General features: G+C 40.9%; 1 pseudogene; it reads left to right on the top strand.

Moving 5' to 3' along the window:
* The first annotated feature begins 2,366 nt into the window (after nt 1-2,366).
* LOC136662970 (5S ribosomal RNA) lies at nt 2,367-2,486 on the top strand (annotated as a pseudogene).
* The last annotated feature ends 2,742 nt before the right edge of the window (nt 2,487-5,228 follow it).

Genomic DNA, 5,228 nt, shown 5'->3' with positions numbered 1-5,228 from the left:
TGATATTCACTGGGACTGTTAGCAGGCTTCCAAGTAAATCACCATATGCGCATTAAGTATTCTTGGTTTTTAGTTTGTTAATGAAACTGGAGAAATAAAAAGAAGACTTGTTTCTGGTTTATCAGGTTCAGGATTAGGCCTAAGCATATTGCAAGGAATCTTTGCAATTTTATTTTCTTACAAAATGCTCTTCTTCTTTTTTTTTTTTTTTTGTTGCTCTCCACCCACCTGCCCTCTGTAACCTCTATTTAGTACCTTGTAAAGAGATGTCACTGGTAATTACCTAAACAACAACCACAAAATTTGCTCTCATTTAAGTATTGTATCAGAAGCTTTTTCAATGAGATAGGAAGGGAAGAGGCACTGTTTTAGTTGTAGTAAAAAGGAAAAAAGGGTATATGGTTGTTACTCTTTTGCAACTGTCTTTAAAGAAATGCATTTCAAATTGGTGTGTTCAATAAACAAGCCTGACTTGCTTGGCAGTCTGTTTGTTTGATCCACCAAGCTGCTCACCTGGAAAGTTTAATGTCTTGCTTGGCCTGTACTTTACTCTCTTTTTAAAAATCCGTTTTGCTCATTTTGTCAATTTTTTCCCCTTCCACCCCCACCTTCTGAATGGGTTGTGTTATGTGAATATCCTTGCCTCAATTTGCATTACATTAAAGTAAAACATTTTAAGCTTCTTCACTGCAGAAGTAAATCTGACAGACTTTATGAACCTATTATACCTGCAGGTATTTTATACTTTTTAAAATACATTCTTGTCAAGCCATCTTAATTATATTATTATATGTACTTTCGAACTCTATACCCACTCTTGGATGATATATATTGTGAGTTTGACAACCAGGCCTAAAAAGCTACAATTTATATCAAAGTTCTGTAGCTGAACAAAGATGTATCTATTATGGATTCAGGGGGAATTTATTAATTTACTGTGCATGTGTGTATGTGTGTTGAAATTAACTTACTCATTGACAGAGGTTTTGAGCTTTAATTTTCTAGCCGGGTGATTATTAGGTGAAATGGCTACATGGTTTGAAAGCTGTGGGGTTTTCTTTCTTGCTGACTGGAGCCATGAGTTAAGGATGGCAAGGGATGGATGATTGGCTCCAAACTCACTGCAATAAAGACACCCCTCTGCAAATGTTCACCTTGCTATACTGTCAGGGCTATATCATGACAGATACACGGAATTATTCAGCTGAGTTGTTTCCAGCTGGTGATCTCGAGACATGTACTAATGTTCTGTTTGTAGGAAGGATTTGCTTATGGGATATGGGGTCAGGGTAAAGACAAATGGCAGGAGAAGAGATATATAGAATAAGGGCATGCTCAGGTATCCACAGGGGTTCCATTCTAGAACCCCCTGCAGTTAACTGAAACCGCCTCAGAGGGGGTGGGCATGAGGGATTCGTGGACCCAATCCATGGATAAGTGAATCCACCGATAAAGGATCTACAGATACGGGGCCCCACCGTATAAAGAACTTTAGCTCTATTTTTTGTATGTGTGGGTTGAAAAAAGTTTCTAGCCCTCAGTTAAAATTAAGAACTTGGCATCAAATGTGTTCTAAAAAGTCTGAACCGAGGAGGCAATTAAAGCTACAATAAGCTGCTTCACAGCCCAACAATCACAGTCATAACTGAGCAAAAAATAAAAAAATAAAAAAAATCCCTAAGCGTTAGTAATTAAATGTGGGTGTCAAATTTGGATCCAGCATAGCTATTTTTTTTTATGAATGCACATCCACCACCCTAATTATGCTCATTCAAGGTCCATTGAGCTTACTGGATTTTTACTTAATGGAGATGCACCTGTACAGACTCAGGGCCACCTGTTATTATCAATGACTAGTTGCCCATGACTTCATTTGGACCAAGGCCAATATCTTTTGTTAATGGCGTGGGAAACTTTTCCAGTTATTATATTCACAAATAGTTCCCCCTTTCTGAATGCTGTCATTTCACATTTGTGCGCCTTTAATCTTCTCAAATGTGCGATGTGCGAAATTTCATGCATCCTTGATTTTTTTACCATTTCTAAATCATAGTTGTGTAGTGTAAACACAATTATTAATGGGATTTCATCCTTTATATTAAAAAAAGAAGGAAGCATTTTAAAAGTGCATGGGGTGTCTTAGTTGTTTTATCTGCTTGTCAGAAAAGCAGAGATCTTATTCCACATTGCTCCCTATTAGTGAACACATTTTTATTTATTTATTATGTTATTTATACAACACCTTTCTCAATAGACTCAAGGCAGTTTATATAGGCAGGCTGAACATAAATCCATTTTTCAATGGTATTTTTGCAAGTAGTATTCCATGAGACAATCTCATAGAACCTCCATTTCTGCAGGTGCTTCATAGCAGCAACTGTTACCCTGCAGATGCCCAATCTCATCTGATCTTGGAAGCTAAGCAGGGTCAGGCCTAGTGAGTACTTGGATGGGAGACCACCTGGGAATACCGGGTGCTGTAGGCTTATACCATAGTCTTTCGAGACTGAAGGTTGCCAACCAATCCCTTCATAGTGCAGTCGTCATCCTGGGTGCCGGCTCTTGAACTTTCCAAGCTTTTCCCAGGCAGCTGCAACAAAGCTTCAGACCAGCTTCTCAAGAATGTTATCTGTTTTTTTTTTTTTTTACCAGCTGACCACACTGTATTCCTTTGCATAGAAATACCAGCTGCCTCTTGGTCTTGGTCTTCTATCCAAGCAACCAATTTTACTTAGCTTTTAATGATTATGTGGGGGCGCGATCCTGACCCCTTATGTCAGTGCTTTCCAGCGCTGGCATAGCAGTGTGAATGGGACATGTGCTGCATCCTGCAGTTGGGTGTCACTCACTGAGTCTTCCTCAAAGTACGGGAATGTTTGTTTACTTACCTCAGAGCTGCGTTGCACTTATGTCAGTGCTGGAAACCACTGACATAAGAGGTTAGGATTGCGCCCTAAGTGACTGAGGGCACAATCCTAACCCCTTATGTCAGTGTTTTCCAGCACAGACATAGTGGTGTCAATGGGACATGTGCTGCATCCTGCAGTCGGATGTCACTCACGGAGGCCTCCTCAATGTAAGTGAATGTTTGTTCCCTTACCACAGAGCTGCATTGCCCTTACGTCAGTGCTGGAAAGCACTGACATAAGGGGTTAGGATTGTGCCCTAAGTTACTTAACTATTCTGTTTCTTGTGCAACGAGCTGCTAGGCTTTGTTTGGATTTCTTTGGGAAGGATGCACACAAATCCTATTTGTGAATTTGTTACTTCTTTGTTGCAAGGGTTTTGGCTTTTGGAGCAGGAAAACTGATATCCACATAATCTTTAATCTGCTTTTTTAAATTCAAGTGGGTCTTGTTTAAAACCTGAGAGCAAGGCTAGGTGCTTCAGGTATTCTGTCTTGCTAAATAGCCCTCAGCTTTCAAACACCTTGAGTGCCAGGTAGACACAGTGGTGGATTTGAACCAAATTACTTTGAAGTGAGCTTACCAGTGGGTTTTAAGTACAGTTTTTCTGAAAGTTCTCCAAGACTCCTGCAGGTTTGGAAGTGTGGAACTTCCTCAAAAGCCAAGGAGGTCCCCTTGTCTCTTTGGATTTCCTGAGTCCTTTGCTTCCAGTTTAAGCAGTGAGAGACTGTAAAGCTATGCAGCAACTCGTAAACTCATTATACCGCTGTCAGCTTCCCCGCTGATCTGTTCCAGTGGATGGGAGGTTGTTAACTAAATTGGCAGCAAGGTGAGGAAAACATCTGTCAGTTCAGTTGTAAGCTTGCCAGCGTTGGCACGTGCATCTCTTTGTTGGTTCCAGAAGAGACTTGAGCATCAAGGATTGTGGAGTGGCAATGAGGCAGAACTGTCTTTTATTTGAGCCTCCTGCTTCAGCAGGAAGAAAAGTTGTGTGCTTCCTCTCTGTATCAAGGTTGACTTTCTTCCTTGGAAGTGGGAAGCCCTAATGATGAAACTCTTGACACAGCATTGCTTCTCATGGCTGACAAAGATGGAAAATCAAGCTGCAAAATTAATTAGTCCTCTTTATATGCAAATTCGTTATCTGCAAATTCGCTTACCCGTGAGGGGCAGAATTGCTACCTTCTCTCGTTATCTATGCTTCTGTTCTCATGATCTGCTATGCAGAGACCTTCCAGAGGCTGCAGGGACCTTCAGAATGGTCTTCTGCAGGTCATTTGCTGGAGGTCCCTGCTGCCTCTGGAAGGTCTCTGCAGCATTCAGAGATTTTTTGGCACTTCCTAATGGTCTCTGCTGGATTCTTATGATGGCAGATATGGTGGCCCTCCCCCCCAGGGTACCCCTTGTACTTAACCCTATGGATCCCATAGGATCAATGGTTTATCTGTGAATTTGCTATCCGCTAGGGTTTACAGGAACTTAGCACACAATGGGAACTGTCTGTATTGCTAGAGGTGTTTGTTTCTGGTGAGTAGGATAGAATTACAGCCCAACTGAACACAACAGGCTTTCTTCTGAGTAAATTAAATAACACCGTTTTCAAATATCTCTAATTTTTGCCCATTTATATACTATACGTAGAGCCAACTCACTCACTCTTTCAGTACGTACCTTAATAACAAGTGCAATGTGTGAAAGAGTCAAGCCAGTTATCTTGGAAACAGCATATCCGAAAACCAGAACTGGCGTCTGTTCTTGTCACTTGTAGGCTCCATCATCAGTGCTTATAGACATCAATCTGGAGCTGAGAGCTGGTGCCATATAGCGAGTCAGACCATTTACCCCAGGACTGACTGCTTTGAATGACAGTGACATTTCTAAGCTTCTGGCACAAATCATCCCCAGACGTGCTACTTGCAGTTTTGTTGTCGGAGATGTTAGTGATTAAATGTTCACCAGTCGTACTGAAACTTTTAAGAGCAGAAGACTGTGACTTTCAGCCTGATGCTATGCAAATCTTAAAATGTCCTACTCAGTTCAGTTTGTTTTTATTACCAAATAAGATCCAGTTTGTTAGCATGTTGGTGTTTGTATTATACACCTGGATCACAGATCCCAGACAGTGAAAGTTGCTCACAAGATAATGGCAACCCAATTTATATATAATGCTGGTCACATGGATCCTTATATAGATAAGCTTCTTAGAAACTCTGAATTCCAGTTTGTCCTCAGTGTATTGTACTTGCTCCATTTCTGACCTCTGAGCAGGGCTGTTGTGGGGAAACCCAACTTCACTTTTTATCTGCTTTTTAAGAGTTGGTT

Source organism: Tiliqua scincoides, chromosome 11, assembly GCF_035046505.1.
Source record: "Tiliqua scincoides isolate rTilSci1 chromosome 11, rTilSci1.hap2, whole genome shotgun sequence".
Lineage (NCBI taxonomy): Eukaryota > Metazoa > Chordata > Lepidosauria > Squamata > Scincidae > Tiliqua > Tiliqua scincoides.
The sequence above is the reverse complement of the archived record's forward strand: the minus strand, read 5'-3'. Positions and strand labels throughout refer to the sequence as shown.